This window comes from Peromyscus eremicus, chromosome 20 (genome assembly GCF_949786415.1).
Source record: "Peromyscus eremicus chromosome 20, PerEre_H2_v1, whole genome shotgun sequence".
NCBI lineage: Eukaryota > Metazoa > Chordata > Mammalia > Rodentia > Cricetidae > Peromyscus > Peromyscus eremicus.
Window position 1 is genome coordinate 7202064 of NC_081436.1, and position 25913 is coordinate 7227976.

General features: G+C 45.4%; 1 protein-coding gene across 1 annotated transcript in view; it reads left to right on the forward strand.

Annotated features, from left to right (window-relative positions):
• Positions 1–24570: 24570 nt before the first annotated feature.
• Scaf11 (SR-related CTD associated factor 11) overlaps positions 24571–25913 on the forward strand; it is a 45831-nt gene continuing 44488 nt past the window's right edge. Inside the window, 1 exon segment of the mRNA XM_059246881.1 lies at positions 24571–24790. The gene's annotated coding sequence lies outside the window, so the exon portion shown is untranslated.

The following is a 25913-nucleotide window of genomic DNA, read 5'->3' on the forward strand; positions in this document are numbered from 1 at the left end:
TCTGTGAAGTGATTATTTTTAAGAGGGAATGCATTGCAAAGTGAAAACCTCTTCATCCTAGCACTTGAACCTGACATAAAGTACTAGTCCACTATTCAGAATTCATGCTCAGCTCACATGGAAGGCTGAGAAAGGAGGTTCATGAATTCCAGGCTAGACTAGGCTACATAATTGAGACTCTGTCTCACATAAAATAAATAATGTATTAGCAACTGTAAAGTCCAAATAAAGTTTTGAATTTGAGACTTCAGAATGTCAAAGAAAAGGTAGTTGATTTTTATCTTCATTTTTCCATTTTTAGGGTGAAGAAATTTCTCTAAAAGAATGGTTAACAGCAGCATAAATCTTTGTAATAGCATAGATGAGACTTTTAAAGTAAAATTCATTTTTCTAAGGCAGTTGCATAGCACCAATTTTGGGATAAATCTCTACTTTTTGAATATGTACAATTTTCTGTAATTACCCTCATATTTCTTATGCTACTTAATCCATCAACTTTCCACTGTAGAAGTGCCTTACTTATTATAGTGTTTTTATGTGACGTTTGTTACAGTTAGTAGTCTATAAGATAAAAAAAAATTCCTGAGATATTTTAGCCACAAACAGCCAGCAATGCCCATAGATTATCCAATACTATTCTAGGAGCAATGACTGGGTTTAGGTTCATAGTTTCAGAATCCAAAACACATCAGGTGCAAAGAATTTCAAATGACTTCTTGAACTGTCATTTTTAAAAACTTTTTTGTTTTGTTTTGTTTTTGTTTTTCGAGGCAGGGCAGCTGGATGTACAAAAGTACAAAACTTATAAATGCCTTCTATACCATCGAACCTCCATGCCTTCAAAACCAGAACCACCTGGGTGACTCGTACACATTACCAAGTCCGGCTGCCAACATGGGGTACAACCTTGGCCGCCTCTGGAACACAGCTTCTCTGTGCTCTCCGGAAACACTTCCCAGAAGATTTCACCTCAGTGATGCTGGTCTCTTCTTAATCATTGCTAATTTCTTAGCTCCAGCTGACAAGCATCCATTGTCCCAGCACGTTTTTCAAAGTTGTATTGCTGTTCTAACAGACAGTTCTGTTCTGGATGTAGCAATATGTCTTGGGATTTAGCTTTACTCTGGCCCCAGAGTTCACGAGGTTAAGAATATACTGCCACCTGAAGTCCCTGCCCATCTCTTGTCTATCTCTACCAGTTCAGCTGAGCCTTCTTGAAAAAGATCATCCCAGCTGGGCCTGTTGATTGTTGATGGTCCCCCATAGAAGGAAGGGCAAAGAAGGTCATGGGACCTTCACCTGCCTCTCCAGCCACTCCTCCCAACGAGTTGTGTACAACTGCATGCCCTAATTGCGCTTGGCATTTGGGGAGAGACTAGAGTGTACTGGCTGGGAAGTCTGAAGGGAGAGAGCTGTCTTAGGGTTTCTATTGCTGTGGTCAAACACCATGAAAAAAGCAAATTGGGGAGGAAAGGGTTTATTTGGCTTACACTTCCAGATCACAGTCCTTTGAGGAAGTCAGGACAGGACTCAAACAGGGCAGGAACCTGAAGGCAGGAGCTGATGCAGAGGTCACGGAGTGGTGCTGCTTACTGACTTGCTTCCCCTGGCTTGCTCAGCCTGCTTTCTTACAGAACCCAGGACCAGCAGCCCAGGGGTGGCACCACCTACTATGGTCTGGGCTCGCCTCCATTGATCACTAATTGAGAAAATGCCCTACAGCTAGATCTCAAAGAGTCATTTCCTCAACTGAGGCTCCTTCCTCTCCAATGACTCTAGTTTGTGTCAAGTTGACACTCAAAACCAGACAGTACAACTGACCCTTGGTGAGCTTGACACACAAATACACCACTACTAAGCCACAACCCTTCCTTTCTTATTCATCTCCAAGACATCACACTAAAAAACATAAATAAAAGTCCCACAGTCTTTACAAATTTAAACACATTAAAATTTCAGTCTCTTTAAAATATCCAATCTCTTTTAAAAGTTCAAGTCTTCCAAAATTAAGTCAAATACCTTCTTCAAGAGGGAAGAACCAGGGCACCATGACAATCTGAACCAAGCAAAACCAAATTCCAACAGTATAAATGACTTAATGCCCAATTATCTGGGATTTACTCACGATTTTCTGGACTGCTCCAAAGGGCTTGGGTCTCTTCTCCAGCTCTGCCCTCTGCAGCACACACAGCTTGTCTTCTAGGCTCCAGCTAGCTTCACTCTGTTGCTACTACTGTTCTTGGTGGTCATCCCATAGAACCCGCATCTCCAAAATGCTGGGGTCTTGTTGTGACTGGGCTGCACTTTCGCCAATAGCCTCTCCTAGGCTCTCTTCAGGGTGCCAAGCTCAACTTCTCTTCATGACTCCTTCAGTCCTGTGCTTCAACTGCCACTGAGGCTGCACCTTCACCAATGGCCTCTCCTGGCCTCTCACAGCGCCGAGCCTCAGCTGCTCTCCATGACCCCCTCCATGCCTTCAGAACCAGTACCACCTGGATGACTCGTACACATTACCAAGTCCGGCTGCCAACATGGGGTACAACCTTGGCCGCCTCTGGAACACAGCTTCTCTGTGCTCTCCGGAAACACTTCCCAGAAGATTTCACCTCAGTGATGCTGGTCTCTTCTTAATCACTCCTCATTTCTCAGCTCCAGCCGACCAGCATCCATTGTCCCAGTAACATAAAGGTTTCACTCTAGTAGTTCTGGTATCTTATTAATCACAGCTGATTCTTCAGCCCCAGCTAACCAGAACCACGGGATCTTATTTCAAAATAACAAATGGCCCTGATAGAGTCTTTAAACTTCCCTTTGAAACTTCACAAGCCAGGCTTCAGTCTTCTGTATTTCCCTCAACATTCTTATCTTCCAAGTTCCCATAGAACATCCTACTGAGCTCTAAATACTCAATGACTTTTCTAGCCCAAGTTCCAAAGTCCTTCCACAATCCTCCCCCAAACACAGTCATGTCTGTCACAGCAATACTCTACTATGCTGGTACCAATTTATGTCTTCATTAAAGATTCTACTCCTGTGAAGGACACCATGACCACTGCAACCCTTATAAAGGAAAACATGGAACTGAGGTGGTGGCTTACAGTTCAGAGGTTTAGTCCATTATCATCACAGTGAGGAGCGTGGTGGCATGCAGGCAGACATGGTGCTGGAAAAAGAGCTGCTACGTGTTGATCTGCAGGCAACAGGAAGTAGGCTGTCTCACCAGGTGTGGCTTGAGCATATATGAGACCTCAAAGCTGCCTCCACAGTGACACGCTTCCTCCAACAAGACCACACTTCCTCCAACAAGGCTACACCTCCTGATAGTGCCACTCCTTTTGGGGAGCATTTTATTGCAAACCACAGGAGGGCCTTTGTCTCTGCAGCTCTGAGGGAAGCCATTATCCATGCTGGTTGAAGACGTTCCAGTGAGGCTGTTTGGGGGTCACCCCACATTCCTGTTGGTAACCCCTCATCCACACTCTGTAAGTAAGCCCAAGAGACTCATTAATTCTCCAGGGGGAGCTTTGTTGGAATCGAATATTGGTTGTCACTGAGACCTTAAAAGAAGGTGGTAGTCATTGCCTAGTTCCCCCGAACCTGAGAGAAAATTCCCCAATATCAGCACACCCTCCACCTCAGATAAACCAGCAGGAATTTGAGGCTCTGAAATGCGTTTCCCCTGGACCAGCCGTCCTCTAAGGCCTGCTCATGCGTCCTTCCCTCCTCTGTCCTTCTCAGAGTATGTCTGGATTTTCACTGTCCTTTCTTCCTCAGGCTTACGTCTATAGGGTTAAAAAGTAGCCTGCGGCTGAAGTTTCCTCCAGTCCTGCCCAGCACCACGGACCCCGCAACCGCTTATAAAATAATCACTCAGAAGCTTATATTAGTTAAACTGCTCGGCCATTAGCTCAGGCCTGCCCCTGACTAGCTCTTACACTTAAACTCAGCCCATTTCTGTTAATCTATATGTCGCCACGTATTCCGTGGCTTTACCTGTTGCCTTTACATGCTGCTCCCTGGATGGCAGGCTGGCGTCTCCCGACTCAGCCTTCCTGTTCCCAGAATTCTCTTCTCTGCTTGTCCCGCCTATACTTCCTGCCTGGCTACTGGCCAATCAGCATTTTATTTATACAGAGCGATATCCACAGCAGTGGCCGTGGGGTGGGTGTTGGGCAGTGGGAGAAAGAGGCCCAGACCTTAAGAGAGCTAGGATGGTCTCCACGCCGTGCATCACCCCCTTTAGCTGCACAGCAGAGCCAAGGCGTCTCCGTGTGAGGAATTCCAACAGGGAAGGTTCTAGTGAAAGGTGACTGTAGACCAGGAAGGTGGAAAAACATGGACTACTTTAGGCTTCCTTCGAGGGCACTGTAGAAACCCAACTCAGTGGCAGAGGTGTGTGGTGGGAGTCGGTTGTTTCTGCCGTGGAAGTCCAAGCCTCTGCGCTCACTGGTTATCTGAGTGGGTCATTACACAGACAGCTTCAGGAAGTGTGAAGTGGGAGAGGGACAAAGAACGGTGAGGAGAGGCCATGAGGAAGGCAAGGAACGCAGCAAAGAGAACGGATGTGAAAGCCACAGAGGGAAAGTCCTGGCAGTGATGGAATGTGACACGTCCTGAGGGACGAACGTCCAGAGAGGAAGCTAAAGGGAGCGAGCAGTTCGTCAACGGGCCATGCAAATGCCTCCGGGCCTCGACGGCCACAGCTGTTTCCTGTTTGTGTCTGGTTAGTTATTAATAACTAAGTCTCTGAACCGAGAGCGCTGGGCACGTTCCTCTCACCCAGCGGCCAGCGGCTCACCTGAACTACCAGAGCCCAGGTCCACAGGGGCAGCTAAAGGATCTGTCGTCCCCTTTACCCACATCACCGTGAACCTGCCTAGGTGATAAGTAACTTTCATCTTTAGAAATAACCTTATTTAGCAGAGTTTTAGGACATTAGCGAATCAGTACAGCTCCACACCCTAACCCTAACCTAAACCCCATTTTTGGGTCTTGTGTGGATGTAGTTTGTTGACACATATTTAGAAGCGCGGTTGCTGGATCACATGGTTAGATTATGCTCAGCTTTCTAAAGAGAATGTTAAACTTGGGACTTACAGGTGAAGTGGACTATTAGAGGCTGCCACCATGAGAGTCAGTGAAGAGGAGAGAGGCAGAGAAAGTTAAAAAAGAATGTTCTACTCTAAAGAGAGAAGCCGAGGAAGAGCTTCGAAACTCACAGGGGAAATGAAAGGGCCCCTGAGAAGGGCAGGTGAAGGCCAGACACTCAGGGAAGGAAGAGAATGCATCTTCAACCCTGCCACTCACTGGCACGGGAGAGGCAGCAGCTACTTTCAAAAAGTAAGCCCTTGGGACAAGCCCCCAAGCCTCCAGCCAACGGTAGGGTTTGGTGAGGCGTGATTCTTCTCACGGGCAGGTCAGCAGTGAAGCTAAATCCTTATGACTCTGTGGGTCAGGCTTCATCCTGAGAGAGAATCTATTGTTACAATGTTAGCTGTCCTGGGGGCCTGAAATCATGTAACCACTACAAGTCAGCAAGTCTCGGTTTAGCTTACCACCCTCCAGTGTGAGGGAAGGCTGGTTTGGGAGGGCACCAGGGAGAGCCAAACACTGACAAGCCACAGATGGGAACAGCAGAAGGCTCCATCCAGCAAGAACACAGAGAGATACGGCCCTCTTTCAGCTGGGACATACCTGACCAACTGATAATTCCTCTTGGGGGGTTGATAGCCCTGAGCCAAGGCCAGTGGGTAAATCAACCTTAGTGTTGTTCACTGATGGAGCCTAAGCTAAGGCTCCAGGGGTGTGGCTGTGGGTTCATCACCCCTTTATGATAAAATCCCTAAGACACTTGAAAAAGAAGGACATACCTCATCACAATAAAGGCTATGTTCAAATTTTCTATAGGCAATGTTATTCTAAATAATGAACTCCTGAGAGAATTGTCTCCAAAATCTAGAACAAGGCAAGGGTGCCCAATCTCTCTACTCTTATTCAATATTTTACCCAAAGTCTTAGCTAGAACATTAAAACAAGAGAAAGAAATAAAAAGGATGGAGCTAGAAAGGTAAGTCACATTATCCCCATTTACAGGGTATGTGATCCTGTGCTTGAAAGACTAAAGGCTAAACCAGAGTACCTTTGGGCCTGATAAACATTTTTGGCATTATAGTAGGATATAACATCAAAATTCATAAATATTTAGTAGCATTTTTGTATATCAGTGATGAATTTGTCAGAAGAAACCAGGGTTGGGAAATCATATTCATAATACCATTAGTTAATTAATTAAAATACCTAGGATTCACTGTCACTAAGAAGGTGAAATAATTCAACAATGAAATATTCAAGGCACTAAAGAAAGAAATTGAAGAAAGCAGTAGAATTTGGAAAGATCTCCCATGCTCCTGGGTTGGAAGAATTAATATTGTGGTGATAGCTCCAGTACTGAAATCAATCTACAGATTCAACCCGACTCCCATCAAAATTCCAATGACATTTTTCCCCACAGAGATAGAGAAGAATAGATTTCTAAAATTCATGTTGCACAGAGATTCATAAGTGCAAACAGATCCCCGAGAATCAAGGCAATTCTTAGCAAAAACGGTAATGATAGAAGCCTTACAAGACCTGTTCTCAAACTGTATTGCAGAGCCATAGTGACAGCACAAAAATCACAAAATCACTGGAAAATAGAAAACCTAGAAATAACCCACACAGCTACAGCCCCAATTGTGTGTGTGTGTGTGTGTGTGTGTGTGTGTGTGTGTTGGTTGGTCGGTCTGTCTGTCTGTGTCCATGCTCAATGTTGACCCGGGTGTCTTTCTCAGTCCCTCTCCACCTTATTGGTTTTGACACAGAGTCTCTCACTGAACTTGGAACTCACGGATTCCGATAGGCTGACTGCCAGCAAGCCCCAGGGACCCTTCCCTCTCTGCCTCCCCTGTGCTGGACTTTTTATACAAATGTTGGGGTTCCAAATTAAGGTTGAGGATGGCCCAGATCTCATAGAGATCTGCCTGCCTCTTCCTTGAGCGCTGAGATTAAAGGTGCGCAGCACAAAACTGGCCTTACAGCCACCAGTTTTTGACAAAGGCATCAGAAACATTTATTAAAGTGAAGACAGCCTCTTCAACAAAATGGTAGGGAAACTGGACTCCCCTATGTACAAGAATAGAGCTAGATCTGTACCTGGCCTCCCAGACAAAATAATTACAATGCAAGGCCTCCATGTCTACATCATTTTCCTTAGCACAAGTGTCTTCAAGGTTCATTCAAGCCACATCAGGTGTCACTACTTCATTCCTCTGCCATCTGGGCAATATTGCTTCATCTAGACATGTCGCAATGTGTTCAGTCATTGTGATAGCTGTTCTTGGGTGTCAATTTGACTAAAGCTGGAATTAACTAAAACCCAAACAGCTGGGCACACCTGTGACTGATTTTTTTTCTTAACTGAATCATTGTAAGTAGGAAGACCCACTTGTATTCTGGATCTTTTTTTTTTCCCCCCAGACAGGGTTTCTCTGTGTAGCTTTGCACCTTTCCTGGAACTCACTCTGTAGCTCAGACTGGCCTCAAACTCACAGAGATCCGCCTGGCTCTGCCTCCTGGATCTTTAAGGTGGGAAGATCCACCTTTAATCTGGGCCATACCTCTACTGGCAGCCTGTTATAAAGGACATGGAAGAAGAAAGCTCATTCTCTTTGCCCGCTTACACTTGCTCTCACTATGAAGTCCATTCCCCAGGGTCTGCTTCTTCTGGATTCCAGAGTATACAAAGACTAGCTGAGACATCCAGCCTCATGGACTGAACAACTACTGGATTCTTAGACCTTCAGTTGGTTGGTAGACAGCCATTGTTGGATTAGCTGGACCACAGCTTGTAAGCCATTCTAATAAATCCCCTTTCTATATATAAAGAGAGATTCACTCTATAAGTTCTGATCCTCTAGAGCAGTGGTTCTCAATCTTCCTAATGCTGCTACCCTTTAATACAGTTCCTCATGTTGTGGTGACCCCCCTAACCATAAAATTATTTTTGTTGCTACTTCATAACTGTAATTTTTGCTATTGTTGTGAATTGTAATATAAGTATCTGATATGCAAGATATCTGATATGTGACCTCTATGGGGTTCTCAACCCCGCTGGTTGAGAACCACTGCTCTAGAGACTCAGAATGGATGTATTAGTTAACTAATACATCCTCCATTCACTAAGTGATGGAGTTTGAAGGCCTATTATTGTTGTACTGTTTTTTGAAAAGTCAGTTCCATTGAATTGACTCTGAATCTCTGTCAAAACTCAATTTGCCACATTTGTGTTGGGCTCTCTCATCTTCCTGTCCTCCCCCCATGCATCAATGTGTCTATTCTTTCACCTGTAGCACATTGGCTGGGTCCCTGAAGCTTCAGAATTGGTCTCAAGAAAGGAAAATCCTCCCGTTTTGTTTGCTGTCCCAGTTTTGGGCAGGGTTTTTTTGTTTTTTGATTTTTGTCTTGGTTCCATATCTTGAACATTATCTTTTCCAGACACACCAGAAGAGAGCAGCTGCCCAACACGGTCAATTCTAAACTAAGAAAAATTAATTAAATGTGTTTGACAAAGAGAACTAAGGATGCACTAGCTGATGACACATGAAACTCGACAGAAGGATTTGTTAAAGACTTAAGAAAGGGCAGAACATTTAAGAGGCTTTCTACTCTAAACAATGGTGGAAAACGTGGCATTGTTGGCACTGTCCCTGTGGACCATGGATCCTAGTTCCTATATATAATTGCCATTCCAAAAATTGAATCAGCTACATGATTGATTTATAAAACTATTACCCCAGCCTCTTATAATCCCCTCTCATGGCAGAGTTCTGCCCTAAAATTAATACACAAAGACTTCCAAATGCACACATGCTTTACAAATAGAATAACTGAAGATGTGGGATTTCAACCTAACGATAATGTCTGCGACGAGAATTATCACATGTCAGTCTGTTGCATTCCATATTAGTGTCACCAGTGACATGCAGAATGACATTTTACTTAGTTGTAAAGAAAAATGAAACCGTGCAATTTTCAGGAAAATTGATGGATCTGGAAAGTGAATAAACTTTAAAATACACTTATTTCTAAGGAGAAGGGGTGCTGAAGTGACTGGGGATATACTATTTTGTCCTGATCTCACCCTGACTCCATTTGTGTCTGCCTGGGTGCTTTTCAGTCCCCTAACCCCCCTGGACAGTCATATCCACCTTGGCAACACATTCAGGACTTTTCATGACCCTGACCAGATGCATAACCAAAATATCTGCTGAATGTACAGACAAAGCACATGTCACCAGGCTCGCCTTACCTACACCTGACATTGCAGTTTCGTGGTTCTTGACTTTATAAACACTATACCCCTGAACTTCGATGCCAAGCTTTTTGCTGAGGCCATAGCCTGCTCTTGGTCACTGGACACACACAACAAACAACCCAGAAAAAAGAAAAGTGTTGTGTGCTTAAAAACAGCTAAGAAATAAAAAGATGTCTATGTACTTAACAGATGTTCTAGCTCTCTGAGTAGAGACGTCCCCCAAAATGTCCCCCACTGAAGATCAGTAACCTCTCTGGAGCCCCTGATGAAATGTAATCTGCACCCTCCCATCATGGATATGTAAGATATGGGGGTAGGGGAAGGTTAAACCTGCAGAATTCTGACTTTAGTCCCAGCACTCAGGAGGCAGGGGAAATAAGATTTGCACACAGTCTTCTGCTCCCGTCTCCTGCAGCGTAAGAGCAGACCAGGAAAACCTCCTCCTCATCTATAGGGATGATGAGTCATTCCTCATGTCTCACATGTCAGGGGAAGGATTCCTCACCCTGTGGAGAATCTCAGTCTGCACCCACATCCTAAATGTCTAAACAACAGAGAAGCAAAAAGCAATTACTCTGCCCTCCATGTCCCCTAAACTGACACACACTGTAAACAGGGAACCTTGTACCTAAGCTGGCCACCCAACTGGTATGGGACCTGCAGACTAGTTCAGTTGGCCATGCCTTCTTTTTTTTAATTTTATAATTTAATTTAATTTTACATATCAGCCACAGATTCCCCTGTCTTCTCTCCTCCCTACTCCAGTGATCAGATGGCCAAACACCCCAACTGTCGTGGTAGAACTCTCATCCAATGACTGATGGAAGCGGATGCAGAGATCCACGGCCAGGCCCCAGGTGGAGCTCCGGGAGTCCAATCGGTAAGAAAGAGGAGGGACTGTATGAGTGAGAATTGTTGGCCATGCCTTCTATCCTGGCTTCCAATTCTCTTAGCAAAAGCTAATTCCAGGGCTGAGAGGCAAATACCTGATTCTGTGAGAAATTCTCGGGACAGCTGTAAATAACACAAGGTCGAGACTTTGCCACCAGGACAATTAGCATGGCAGGTTAAACTATGGGCACTCATTTAAAACGAAGTTCTGGTGTCATACTGTGCATCCGCCCTGCCTGTGTCAAGAAAACGCTGCCTGAGGAGGAGGAAACTTGGACTGTGAAAGCCACACCTTCCAGACACCAGCGCTCCAGCCCTGCTCCCCTTACAAACGTGGAAGCCAGTGGACCTGGCAGAAGGCTAAGGAACTCCACAAGGGACATTTGGAGATGGGGTCACGATGTCGCTTTCTCCCTTCACACTCACAGCAGTATCAGCCCCCACGGGTCCCCAGGACTGGACTCTGACACAAAATTTTACTAACTCTGCTGCATCTAAAAATAATAGATTTGCAGCCGGGCGGTGGTGGCGCACGCCTTTAATCCCAGCACTTGGGAGGCAGAGCCAGGCGGATCTCTGTGAGTTCGAGGCCAGCTTGGGCTACCAAGTGAGTTCTAGGAAAGGCGCAAAGCTACACAGAGAAACCCTGTCTCGAAAAACCAAAAAAAAAAAAAAAAAAAAAAAAAAAAAAGATTTGATTTAAAAAAATGTCTCATTACTTTAATGAGCTTTGCCTGACTATGCACCCAAATAACACTTGGTCCTTATAAATGACAAAGCCCCTTGGGGCCTCTCACGCATCTCCTCCTAGGTCTATGTATGATTCAGCCCTTAATGATTCTGCTTGGTTAATTAATGGTTAAACTTCGTCAAACAACCAGTAGTGTAGTGGGCTACTGAACTATCTGTGGGGCGTCTCATGAGAGTATTCCTAAGGGTGGCTTGAAGTTCTGAAACTACCTTGAGTAAAACTGGTCCCTAGACCAGCCCTGAATTCCTGTACAACATGACCCTGAGCTGAAGGTTAACTGTCTGACCATTTAACCGCTACTCTCTGCTTCAGTTGACGATGCCTGCTTGTTGTAGATGTCCAGTGCTGCTTTTCTGTATAAGACACAATTGAATTTTTTACCCTTGAACCAGCTGGAGGTCAAGGCTGCTTCCCGCTAATTGACTTATTTGGGCCTCTTGGAAATTTATGTCTTCAGGTACCTCTGTTAAACGACCCAGAACCTGCCACTTCATAAAATGCAAAGATTTGAAAATAACTACAGTAACTACAGTAACGGAGGTAATACCATCTTATCCCACTCTTACTCTGGGTCCATTTTGGGTCTACCCAGGTGATTTCAGCTCTTTACCCTGTAAACACTCACTTGTTTGGGATTAACACTCTAGTCTGCAAGACCTCCGGCTTCAGTGGCAGACAAGGCAGCTGTGGATTTAATGCTTCTGAATATAAATAAAATGAAGAACAGAAAAACTAGAAGTTGGGTCTTTTGGGGAAAAAAATTAGGTAGGCTTTCAAAAAGATTGCTGAAATAAATAAAAGTATTAGTGAAAGAGAAGACATTGAAGTTAGTTCCACAACAATAAAAAGAAGAGACAACATATTATAAACAATTGTATGCTACTACATTGGCTACCCTTTAAGAAGTAGGTAAACTTCTAAAAACATTTAGCCCACCTGGCCCAAATCATAAGGAAACAACAGAACATGTGAGCCAACATGTAACTAATGTGGACAGTAAATGAGTAATCACAAACCTCTCATGAAAGACAAAAGCAGGATTGAGTTAATTGCATGCTCAACAAAATATCAACAGTCTGAGGAAGATTGTAACAGAGTCCCACATCTTTACAATATCCAAGATACACTCTATAGTGATATAAGGGGCTGGAGAGATGGCTCAGCTCTTTCCTAAGACTCAGGTTTGGTTCCCAGCACCCATACTGGTCAGCTCACAATGGCCTGTAAGAGTTTCTTGTAGTGCTCTTAACCTATGTCAATATAATACTTAGGACCAGTATGGCTAAAATAACAGTAGGAAAGGAGAATGGACTGTACTACTGCAAAGCTTCTGTACTCTATGTAAAGGTATACAATATTAACTGAAATAGACTTAAGAATGTGAAGTTCCTGTTGTCATCCCCAAAGCAACCACTAAAGGAAATACCAACGATAACTTTAAAGAAAAATAATAAATTCAATTCTAAAAAAGTTCAAGTAATCAAAGAGAAGGTCAAGAGAAATAAAAATGGAACCAAATATACGGGATAAACAGTGAACAAGTAATAAAACAATACATCAAGGATTATATTAAATGTAAATGGAGTAAAAAAAATCTAGTTAAAATGCAAAGCTGAGCCTAAGAATACAGTTCTGTTCAATCCCCAGCACTGCTGGAGAAAAAATAAGCAAAGATAGTTAAGATAAAATGTTTAGAACCGATTTTTTAAGACCAAGATCTAACTACCAGTGACATCTAAAAGAGATACTTGAAATATGAACAGGGAGTTGAAAGTAAAAAAAAAAATCATGAAAATTATAACCATAAGTTGGATGGGCTGGCTATACGCTGTGTATTCAATTTCCTCTTTGATAAAACACTGCATCCTGGTGGGAAGCTGGTTAAAAACACAGTAGTCTAAGGAGGTGAAATACTCGTCTTGTAGAGGAGCTCATTAAACCCAGGAAATAAACACCTCCGTGGCTTTGTGATGCCAGTAAGGACCCAGCTCTTCCCTGCCTCCCTGCTGTGCTACACAAAGGCAGTGCTATTCCAAAGGATGGCGTAGTAGCTGTGGTTCTTCCAGGGTTTTGTCCTTGCCCTCATCATTCAAACAGAAAGAGAGTAAGCTTTTTAGAACAAGGAAAGGTCCCAGATCACTTCGTAGAATTATTTTGATTTGAAAACAAGGTTTATTCATTCAACGGTGATCTATTTTAACTCTAGCCCTCCAAAATCATTTGGATGATGCTCAAGGGGGAGAGTGGAAGGGATGCTTAGTTTGCTCCTGTAACTGAGTGGCGGTGAATGGGACGCCCAAACAACAGAAATTAATTTACTCACAGTGCTGACTGAATTAGTAGTAGAAATCCAAGTGTGGCCGGGCGGTGGTGGCGCACGCCTTTAATCCCAGCACTCGGGAGGCAGAGCCAGGCGGATCTCTGTGAGTTCGAGGCCAGCCTGGTCTTCAAAGCGAGTTCCAGGAAAGGCGCAAAGCTACACAAGAGAAACCCTGTCTCGAAAAACCAAAAAAAAAAAAAAAAAAAAAAAAAAAAAAAAAAAAGAAATCCAAGTGTGTGTGTGTGTGTGTGTGTGTGTGTGTGTGTGTGTGTGTGTGTATTAGGGTTATCTGGAGGAACATAACTGATAGAATATATATGTATATATATTATATAGCTGTCCTCCCAGTCACCACGAGCACCTTTCCTTCTGTAATTCTTTGCCCAAAGAACCTGCTGTCACCTGTGCCCTTCAGTCCGTCAGCATGTGGCCCTTCTGCTCTCCACAACTACCTTCTTGAGTTGTCTCTCCCCAGGGACAGGCCAGACTCCGGCTCCCTAACCTGTGGTTGTCCCCTGTTCTAAGGCTCCCAGACGAGCTCGGTTTTAAAGAATATGTTCTCTTGAAGATGGAACCTGCCTGACTCCTTCCTTCTCGCTTACACCAAGTGACAAAATGAGGTTCTTCCCCAACGCTGACCTGTTCACCAAAGAAATCACAATCCTGTCAAAACCTGCAACTCGACTTAAGGCTGTGGAGTTGTAGATTTTTCTAGGGGATAGGAATGGCCGGTCTCTCTTCTCCAGCTTCCTGATTTACCTTTTAGACGGAGCCTCTGCTGCCTCAGTCCTCAGTGCAAGCCATGTGTCTGGAGCTGTGCCCAGGTTGGCTTCTTCCTGGTGTCTCACCCTGCTCTTGGCTCTGCATTTTTAGGTAGCTTATCACTACCTTGTGAATTTCCAAAGCATTTCCATTCTAACTCTTGGGAGTATAGTTTTGTTTGGTTTTGATTTTGGTCTTAATCTTTCTCCTTCAGTGAATCTTATGCAGGCAACTTCTAGTCTGCCGTTTTACCTGGAAGTCCTTTAATATGTTTTTATGACAATGGCCACCATGATCAAAGTAAAAAGATGTTGTTGAAAATAAATAGGGCGTATACACAGGTATTACCAGAACTCAGCAACTCTAACATAAAAGGGATCACACAGGAAAATTAGAAAAGTATGACAATAACTCAGTGTAAGGATATGGGAAGGCTGAGGATGTTCCAAAGTTATATGAAAAGAACTCCACCCCAGGAATTGTCTCGAAGATGCTAATTAAAACAATGGTAAGGGGGCAGGAGAGATGGCTCAGTTTTTAAGAACATGTATCTTGTATGGGACCTGAATTTGGTTCCCAGCACTCACATCTCACTGTTCACAGCTATCTGTAACTCCACCTCCAGGGGAGGCAATGACCTCTTCCAGTCCCTGTGGACACCAGCACTCATGTGCATATACTCACAGAGAACTCAACCATATACATAATTTTAAGAAAACCTTTAAAATAGATCAGATGACATGAGATGCCAATCAAATCAACAAAAATGTAACATTTTTGTGTTAGTCTTGGCAACAGTGTAGGGAAATGGGCATCATTCCACATTTAGGTTGGAGTGTGCACTGCAGTAGTCATCCTAGAGGTAATCCAGTTGATACATTTAATCACAAAAACCAGAAGACCCAAACAAATAGCAAGAGTTAACTCCTGAGCCATCCAACTGAATGTCTAGGCACCACAGTATCATGCCTGCCTAAGTGGTGTCATTTCTTCCTCTTCTGAGTGGAAGTCATTCTCCATAACAGTGTCTCCTCCTGAGGACAGCTTGCATGGATGCAGCAGTGAGTTCAGCAGGAGAAGAGTAGAAACTCGAAGATAACATCATTTAATTAAGAGTGAGGCCAGATTTGAATTCTCATCGTGTCCCCTGTGTCTCCTGTCCACCATTTGTCCTTTACACAAATCTGTGCCTGCCTGAAGGATATCTTGTGACTCTGTCCCTAACAAAGGGCTTTTCTTTGTCTTTATGGAATAGTAAAGAAAGCGCTATGTGGGGAAGAAATGGGGTACTTTATAGAAAAATTTAATAGAGTTTTACAAGGTCTTACTTAAGTCACTGGCTCCAACTGATACAAATAACAAACATCATAGTTTATTGAGCAATATCCATAAATGTTGTGTTCAACAGTTATTATAGATATTCATTTTAGAAAATTGCTTTTAACCTCTGTATTTGCTGCCTTCAGCAAATGATATACAAGCATTGTTCTGGGACATGGGCATGGAACTTAAGATTATAGATATGCATTATCTTAGATTATAAAAGTTGATGACAAGGGAAATCCAGGACAAGGAAGGTTGATTATTACTTTGTTTTCTTATAGACAAATTAAACAAACAGGCTGAGTACACAGTAGGATAGCAGTCTTAAGTCTTAAGTGACCTCAATGTATATTACTAACTCTGGATGTGAGGTCTAGCAAAGGTTCTAGTCAATTAGAATATAAGAGATATTTTCATAATATTGCATAGCCTCACAGAGAAATCCCAAATAACTTAATGATGCACCTTAAGGTTTGGGAAAACAAGAACAACATGTGGTTGTTTGAGTAAGAATAGGCCCTATAGGCTCTTATATTTGAATTTAGTCATTAGGGAGTGGCACTACTTGAGAAGTATTAGGAGGTGTGGCCTTAATGGAGGAAGTGTGTCCCTGGGGTTGGGCTTTAAAAGCCTAAGCCGGGCCTAGTGTCTTTCTCTTCTTGATGTCTATGTTGCAATGAGAACAGAGACTCAGGTCAAAGGGAAGAGTAAGGATTAAAACAGCAAACAATGAAGGACAGGTATTTATAAGAGGGCTTGTTGTTGGGTCTGAGATAACCAAGTTAGACATATAATACGAGGGACAAGACTCTGGGCCAGTGACAGTGGGCTGGCTGTCCTCTCCCTAGCCCTTGATGAACATACGTAAGGCTCTATGGTCTTTTCATGTATTTTTGCTTCCAATGCAGCTAATTGCAACAGACTAAATTGTCAATAAGGATGACTCCTACTAAGAAGCCTCCATCTGTTTCAGGAAAGAGACCCTAGACCATCCCATAGACGAGGAGTTAACTTAGAGTAAGTACAGCTTCTTCTTTGTTGCTGTAAGAACAGAAATTAGTGTAATTAGCAGCAGCTGAGATAGCTCCAAGTTCAAGGCTAGCAACACCAGCCAATAGGTAACAGCAGTTAGAAGGTCAGCAGCTAACCAAGTCCAAGTCAGAGATCTAGGGGGCCTCAACCAACCCCAACTGGGTGAGCAACACATGAACAAGGCATGATCATCTCCTTGCTTGGGCCAGGAGAACACACAGAAGGTGTGGTCCCTCTATTGGCTTTCCCTGTGAGAGTCAAGAGAATTAACCAGTCTCAAAGCAATTACTCCAGCTTTGTCCAGCTTCTGCCACAGTCCTATAAAAACCCTAGATGATGAAGATCAATAGCTTCCTGTGATGGCTAATCTTGGTTGTCATTGTGACTATGTCTAGAATCAACTGAAACCCAACTAGCTGGGCACGTATGTGAGGGATTTTTCTTGATTGGCTCATTTAAGGTGGAAAGAGCCACCATAAATCTGATTGTATCTTCTGGTGGCTTACTTAAAAGTACATGGAAGAAGGAACCTTTTGCTGTTTGCCTGCTTACTTTCACTCTTACTGGCAAGTCCATCTACCTTGTTGCTGAGACACTACTTTGCTGTTGTTAGAACCTAATTCTTCAGGATTCCAGCAAAGACTGAAGAACACCTGAGACATCCAGCCTTGTGGATTGAACAACCGCTGCATTCTTGTTCTTTCTGTCAGAAAACAGTCATTGTTGGAATAGCCGGACCACAGCCTGTAAGCCATGGTAATAAATCCCCTTTTGGTGTATATCCAAAAGACTCCATCCTACCACAGAAATATTTGCACAACCATGTTCACTGATGCTCTGTTCACACTAGCTAGGAAATGGAATGAGCTTAGATGTCCATCAAGTGATGAGTGGACAAGGAGAATATGGTACATGCACATAATGAGATTTTCTTCAGCTGTAAAGAAAAAATTAGGAAATTTGCAGAAAAATGGAGGGAGCTATAAAAATATTTAATGAAGTAACCAAGGCCAAAAAGTCAAAGACTGCATGTTCTCTTGTGTATCACAACTTTGGGCCTTTGATTTAAGTTGGAATGTTTATAGAAACCTGGAAATAACAAAAAGGCAATGGAAGAGAGGTCTTAAAGAGGAGTGGAACAGTAGAACATGTACCATCAAAATAGAGGGAGGGAATACTGGGGTTGGCAAACTCTAAACAGAGATAGGGTAGGGAAGGGGAGGAGATGGGATACAAGGAGAGTGTTAACCCAAACTAAGAGTGTACAAATAAGTCATATGGAAACACATTACTTTATAAAACTAATGTAAAAACAATTTTAAAATTCCTTTGAACAAAGGTACTGTGCATGGGTGGATAATGTCAGTCTCAGAACCTATGGGTTATTAATTGAAAATCCTAGTGCTGGATGTGGTACACCTCTCACGTGTTGTTGGTTAGGAAATCCCAGAGACACCCCCCCCCCCAAATCTATGCAGGTTATAGTCATTGGCTTTATTTGTCTGCTGTAACTGGATGGTAAGACCCTGTAGCTGAAGACAGTGCACACCTTGGTGGCAGAATACAGAGAAACCATGCTGGAACAAAGCAAGAATGCTGACTAGCTTTCACCTTACTGGAGGCTGCTATTCAGGTAACCAGGGGAGAAAAGTCGGCTATGATCTTTCCCAGCTTTCGACCTTGCAGTCCACAAGCACCAGCTTGCTAGGCAAAAGGCAGTTACTGGTTAACAGTGGCAGGACTATTATGGGTGTAACCCAAGGGTTTTATTTATTTTTTATTTTTTATTTTTTTTGGTTTTTCGAGACAGGGTTTCTCTGTGTAGCTTTGCGCCTTTCCTGGATCTCGCTCTGTAGACCAGGCTGGCCTCGAACTCACAAAGATCTGCCTGCCTCTGCCTCTGCCTCCCAAGTGCTGGGATTAAAGGCGTGTGCCACCACCGCCCGGCTCAACCCAAGGGTTTTAGATGGGATCAGAGGCCCACTCAGTTGGGTGGAGTTTGAACCTCGTTCTGTGGACCTGATCAAAGGCCTATTAATTGACTGGGGAGGTCATAGGAACTAGGAATGAACTTATCACTTTTATTTTGCTACCTGGACACGTCATCAAACTGCCTCCTAAATATTTATGTTTATACCTACAGTCTAGTGCAGTTTTCAGAGTTGACCCAAGAATCTTCTCTTTGTAGCAAATTACAGTTAACACAGACTCTTGGGTGTCGGAACATGGTCCATAAATGAAACTGTGTGAGGAGAATTTTGAGTGCTTGTGAGAAAACTCCAAGAAAAAAAGACAAGAGTCTTGTGACCTCTGTTCCTTCTAAACACGGGTTTGTTCTTGGAATGTGACTTTGAGCCCCTCTCAGGGGTAGTAAACAGGAGTGGGTTTATTTCAGATTACCCATTACCTTACTATTGTTATCCAGATAATCCAGGCAAGGCCTGTCCTTGTGACTGTATACAGCTTGAAGTCATGGGAACTTTGCTCATGTGGCCTTGGTTAAACATATAAATTGTCTGATGCTCTCAATAAAGTTGGCTACTGTATGAGACTTTAGTCTGCCTCGTTTATAGGCTCCATTCTCCTAGGTCCTACCGCCTCTACAGCGGTGACACATGGGTGGTCATGGTCCTGAGAATAAGTGACTGTCCAGTGCTCAGCATTAAACAGGATACTCATATCACCCCCTCCATGGCTTAGTGAACATTGTGGATGCAGGGGCAGAAAGCATGTAAGAGCCAGCTGTGAAATGCTCACTTATGTGCACATTATGGCTGTGACATGCACAAATTCTCAGCAGCTATGGTTGCTTGCCTAGTTCCTGCATTAGATGGAGCCCCAGGCAGCTAATGGCAGTGGCGGGTTGCTGGAGAAGAGGAAGTCATTGTCTTTGGTGATGGAACCACTAGTGAGATACCCATGCTGCAGTGGATAGCATTAAACCCATGCCCATGCAATTGGCTCTGGTTAAACAGTGGGTCACAAAGTAAAAAAACAAAACAAAACAAAACAAAACAAAAAGCAGAACAAAAAGGCCTGAAAGTGGGATAGGGGCTTGGCAGCAGAAGGTGAAGAGATGGTGGGTGTGGGAGAGATGAGTGTGACCAGGATGTATTATATACATGTATGAAACTGTTGAATAAATTAAAAAATAACACACACACACACACACACACACACACACACACACACACACAGGCAAACGAACAGCCCTGTTGTTCCTGTGAGACTGTGGACCAGGAGTTGTGTCTGCAGGTCCAGATGTTATGACCAGGAGTGACATAAGTCACTTATATTTTCTTTTCTTTTCTTTTCTTTTTTTTTTTTTTTGGTTTTTTGAGACAGGGTTTTCTCCATGTAGTTTTGGTGCCTGTCCTGGATCTCGCTCTGTAGACCAGGCTGGCCTCGAACTCACAGTTAAGTCACTTATATTTTCATAAGCTATGGAAATAAGGACTTTGAGCCATGACTTGATGTTGTTTCTGTTGCGTTCTTTCCCAAGTAGATTTGCAGTAAAATGAACTCTGCATCACCGCTGAGCGGTGTCAATCAGCGCAGTCGTCTCTCCAGTAACACAGGTGGATTCTCTTCTAAAATGGGACCCTCTCAGACTCCTTTCCTTGGAGTTCAGTTTCTATTGTTAAAATTTCTTGGTCCTCAGATTACACTCACAAGCTGCCTTGTCTCCAAGCAATGGAAGCTGGCGATGAGTGTCTGCACTGGGGGCGTGGCGGACGGCATGTAGAAATTCTGATGGCAGAAGATTTTGTTCAGGACATTCTGCACTGGAAGAGGTTTGTCTGAAGGCTATGTTGAGAATGAAGTGACTAGAGCATATGAAGCCCTTGAGATCTTATCATTAACTGGACACAGGGACAGAGGAGACACTTTAATATGAAGGTAGACTTCTCCGTAGAGGGTCAGGTGACTTGTCTACAAGGCCCTGAGATGTAAGCACAGGGTGAGCTAATCTTTGGCATCTAGACCCACACTTGAAAGGCTGTGAAATTCCATGAGCAGAAGCTTACGTTAGGCAACCTTGGATGACACTGTGGCCTGCAGAGAACAGAGTTTTGGGAAGGACCCCGCACTTCCAGGGACACATGGGACGGCAGTGTTTAACATGAATTCCAGTGATCAACTGGTTATCTAGGTGAGTGACTATGCAAACCTTGCACGTGGACTGGGTGACCAAGGCAGTTTGGTTGAGGTGTTGTCAAGTCTCTCTGGCACAGCTGGCGAATATAGCTCCTGAAGTGTGGAAAATATGATTACAGTTTGTTCAGTTAAGAAAGAAATCAACTACCAGTGCTAGAAGACATTGCCTCTGAGGCCAGAAGTTCCTGACTGCAGCCAAGATTTCATTCTGATGGCAAATGCATTGTCTGTAGTTCAGTAGTTGGTCAATACCAGTGGGGCTTTGGCTGTTGCATTCTCAGGGCAATCGAGGCACTTGGCATAGCAAACTGGCCTTGCTTGCCTTTGAAGATGTCTTTGCCCCACTGACAATCATTACCTTCACATCATGGACTAATGCACACAGAACCCAGTCATTGTTGGCCTCTGTCCCAGTGTAGGACATCAAAGAACGTGCAGTTTTCTGGCAGGCGAAGCATTTTGGATGAAAGGAAACACAGGCAAAGTGACATGGGTTTGCTCTTTACTACTAGCATGCCTGGCCATAATAGTCACTCGGTTGTGTTCAAGGAGCTGACGCCAGGAGCGACCACCATGGATTTTGGGTGCTAGGGCTGCAGGATTGGAGTGTAACTTCTATGGCAATTTACCACATGATCTAAAGTTCACAGCTAGGGTATCACACAGTGTATACACCAGTGGCCAGGGTTGGAGCTAGGAGGGCTTGCTTTATTGACCCACAAGGCAGAGTGCTCACGGGAAACACCACCGACTCCATCTGTATTTAGCTATGTTGATCAGTGTAAGAGACTGTATTTGTGGTTCATCTTTCTTGAGTGGAAGATTGGTTTTAATAAAGTTGTATTATTTTGTGACAATTCCTATAAAATAACTTTTCCTTGTATCATCTATGTTTCATTCCTTATATGGACATTGCCTATTTGACCACATTTTGTTCATGAATCTTAACTGCATACCTTTTAAGTTTATAAATCTTACTGATATAAACATGCTATAGAGATTAAATTTAAAACTTCCTCCGTGATATAAAAACTGAAGAGGAAAAACATGAGGTAATTTGTTCAAAACTGTAAAGGAGTTAAGTGACAGGTATTAGAATTGTCTCTTTTCTCACTTATGCTATGATTTCATCTCTTAAAGTGAATTTTATTTTGTATTCTATTTTAATAATTTATTTTAAATTTGTTTTATGTGTATTGGTGTGAAGGTGTCAGATCCCCTGGGAGAGGAGTTACAGACAGTTATGAGCTGCCATGTAGGTGCTGGGAATTGAACTCGGGTCCTCTGGAAGAGCAGTCTGTTTATAAAAGACAAATTACAGCAATTATTTATGGTAAAACTGTCAAGATCTATCCATTACCACCCTTCATTTTCAGAGATGCCCGTATGGGTTTCTGTTATGCTGTGGAAAGTCAGTTGCCTGGAAAGTGCAATACAACAATTGTACATTTTGATGAAGGTATTTTTATGTGCACATTTGTAGTTTTTTAGCACATTTCTTTTTTAGGGGCTGCAGATATGGCTCAGGCCAATTATTAGCATTGCTCTTCCAGAGGACCTGGGTTTGAGTCCCAGCACCCACACAGTGGCTCATAACCATCAGCAGCTCCAGCCACAGGGTATCTGACACCCTCTCTTGGCCTCCATGGGCACTGCAAGAATGTGGTACATAGATATACACGCAGGCACAACACCCAGACACAACCTAATTGTGTTTGTGTGTGTATACCTACCTGTGTGAGAGTGGAGGTATGTGTCCCAGTGCACGTGTGGAGATCACAGGACAGCGTTGGGTGCCGATTCTTGCCTTCTACAGTCTAAGGCAGGGTCTGTTGTCATTGGGAACAGGCTGGTTGACATGCCAGTGTCTGAGGGCTCTCCTGTTGGCACTGGAATTGCCGACCCCTGCCATGGTGCCCGGCTTTCCATGGGTTCTGGGGATTCAAACTCAGGTTCTCATTCTTGTGTGGTAAGTGCTCTACTTAAGGAGCCATCTCCCCAGCCTTCATTTGTTTCTTACGGTTACAATTAAATCTAAAATATTAACAAGTATGCCAAACTATATCTACTTTATTCGTCCATTTTACAGTTGATCCGTTATTTAAAACTCTGACCCTCTTCATTATAAATTTAAAGAAACAAAGCAAACAATACATATTTATCATGTAAACACAGTAAAGAGAATACTATACATAGAAAGGGACATGGTCTCTCTTCTGGGGAGCAAGAGGCTGCCTCTTACAGTGCACCCTCTTTTAAGTGTATTTCGTGGATGGGGAGAAGGTGGGCAAAGGATACAGTTAGGAAGGAGGAATTGTTTTTTTTTTTTTGGTGCTGTTATACAACATGATGATGGTTATAGGATGAATTTTAAATGTTCTTAGGACATCCGCACAACAATGAAGTTGAAGCAGGAGAGCAGGGGTTTGAGGGTAGAATGGGTTGCATAGTGAGATTCTGCCGTAAAAAACTCATAAATATAAAATACACACAAGAGAATAGTGCATTGTACATCTTCACCAGGAGCTACTCTACCGCCTAGATTCTCTAGGGTGAATTCCGGGAACTGCCTGCCCACAGGAAAGGTAAACTGTTGGATGGTTAACACTGCCTTTGATTTGATTTCATCACAACCTTTTCAACAGACTTTCTTTCAGATTCTTCTCATCACCAGCCTTGTCTTCATTACAGGGGAAAAGTCCTCCAGAAAGGTTTTGTTTTTATCAGAATAAAGTATTCTACCACCCCTAGACCATTGCTCCCTCAAATACCGCCATACAGCAACAGCATCAAATCTCCTGTGAAGACAACGCATTGCAAAGCTGCAGACTTCGGGAGAGACCAGGTTGCCATCCATGCATTCCTGAAGCAGTTATTTACCCAGTCCCTTGTAGGTGCTCGGCTCTGTCAGGAGCCTGGTGAGACACCATTCCTATCTTCAGTGTGACGTGACGGGCACTGAGCAGCCATGCAGCACGGGATGACGGTGCCAGGGAAGCGACAAGATCAGAGAGAGCAGGGGACGTGGCAGCCAGCAATCTGGGAGAACGCGGGCTCCAAGAGGGGGAGGAAACCAAGAGCCCGGGCCCCCCGGGGTGGCCTGGAGAGAGAGCAGCGCGCGTGGACAGCAGGAGTACACCGGGGACAGGCAAGAGCGTGGGGCAGGGGGGTGAAAGAGCCAGCGACGGACGAAAAACCAGCCCGTAAAAAAACACCTGCGAGGTCAAACAAAAGATCCGAGGAAGCTCCAGGCAGGGCAGGACGTCGCCCAGGGACTGAAAGCCACCACCCTAGAGCGGAGGCGCTTAAAGCCAGCCATGCACGCCCAGCCTCGGTGACGCCAGGTAGGGACGTGGGAGGATGATGGCCCAGGCTGGCGGGCCGCCGCCGCCGCCGCGCACGTGCTCAGCAGGTGCGCCCAGCAGCGGGCCGGACGCCGCCTCCGCGCCAACAACGCGCGCGCGCGAACAACTCTTCCCGGGCTCTAACGACCGCAGCCAGGACCGCAGTGGCTCAAAAAACATCTTTATTGTCCCCACGACGGACCCAGCCAGGAATGCCCGCCAGAGAGAGAGAGAGAGAAAACACAGCCGAGAAGGCGGCTCCCGGGCGGCGCATGCGCCTAGCGCTCCGCGCGGCCGGAGGGGCGGGGCGAGAAGAACATTTCCCAGAAGCCTCGGCCACTCGCGGAGGCCCGGAGCTCCCGCTCTCAGGCCGCGCGGCGCGCCCCGCCCACCACGTCGGCCCGCCGCCTTCCCAGGGACCGGCGCCCCCTGGAGGTCCGGGCGGGCACTGCGGCGCCCGCGCGCAGCCAGCGTGCGGCAGGTCCGGCCGCCCGCGTCGTCACCACAGCGCGCCGACCTGTGGCGGCGCGGCTGAGCCCGGCGGAGGGCGGGAGGGACGGAGGGCGGGAGGGAGGGAGGGAGACTGGCGGGGCGGGGGGGAGGCCGCCCGACACGGCGGGGGAGGGGAGCGGCGGTGGCGCAAGCCGCGCGGAGCAGCGCTGCCCGGGTCCACTGCTTCGTGGCTGCGTGCTCCCGACCGACCGAGCGGGCCGGCCGAGCCCGCGGCCCCCGCGCGCTTCCCGAGCGGCCGGAGGAGGAGTCCATGGTGCGGAACTTGGCGGCGGACTGACGGGGGGGGAGACCTGGCCTCCTGCGCTGGCGCGGCCGCCGGAGCGACGCCTGGACCTCGGCCTGAGGTAAACACGGGCCGGCCCGGGGCAGAAGCTCGGCGGGGGCGCGGGGCGCGGGGCGCGGGCGCGGGCGGCGGGGCCGGGCAAAGTTTGGGGCTCGCGCGCGGCGCGGCTCGGCTCGGGCGGCGTCTTGCGCTGCGAGCAAAGTTGGAGCCGCGGGCCCGGGCAGCGCCGGCGGCCGCGCGGGGTTGGAGGTCCCGGGTCTGCAGCGGGGCCTAGGCGCGGGGCCGGCGCGGGCTGCGGGGCCGCGGGGCCGCGGCAGGAAGGGGCTCCGGGCCAGGGCCGCAGCCGCTCCCCCACCCCCAGTGGAAACGTGTCGGCCGGGCTTCCGGGCGCTCCCAGGCTGGCCGCTTTCCCCCGGAGTTCGCGTCGATCGCTGAGCCTCCCAGCCCGCTAGTGAAACCAAACTTCACTACGCCGTGACCTCTCCAGCGCCTGAATGAGGAAGAGCTGGGCGCCCAGGCTCGGCCTTGCCCTCAGCGGCCGCCTCCCCCACCCCCGCCTCATTTTATTTTTATTATTTTTATTTTTTTAAACCTGCTGCCTGGGGCTGCGGACCGCCTTCACCGGCCGAGAGATCGAAACTGATCACCCACCCCGCTTTAGACTTAGGGATTTTGTTGCCATTTCAGAGGTGGCTTTGGAGGTAACATGTTCGCCTTGCCGTCCGCACGTATCTTGAAAAATGGATTTAAAAGACACCTGGTTGTGGTTGATGAAAACATTGCCAGATTGAAATGGCAAATTAAAATGCCCAGTGTATCAACATGTGTAATACCGTGTTACATTAGTATATAGTTAGCCGTGTTCATGTGTGATATAGTAAACAACGCATAATGTAAGTTTTACACATTAGTTGTACTGTGTAAGAATGCCATCTTATAATGCCTGATCACAGCATTTTTTTCATTGATTTTGGATTACATTTTGACAACTGTCCTTATATTAACAGTGTACTAAGATGTAGGCAAAACGGATGACGTTTTTAGTGTGCCTTGACTAATAGAAGCTAATATTAAATTTCCCCCACTTTGGGCAGTTTTCTCTGGATTTTGGGAAAAGCATATTAATACATGTATTTTCTCATTTTCAAGGAAAAGATAACACATGCATGACTATATGCCACAGC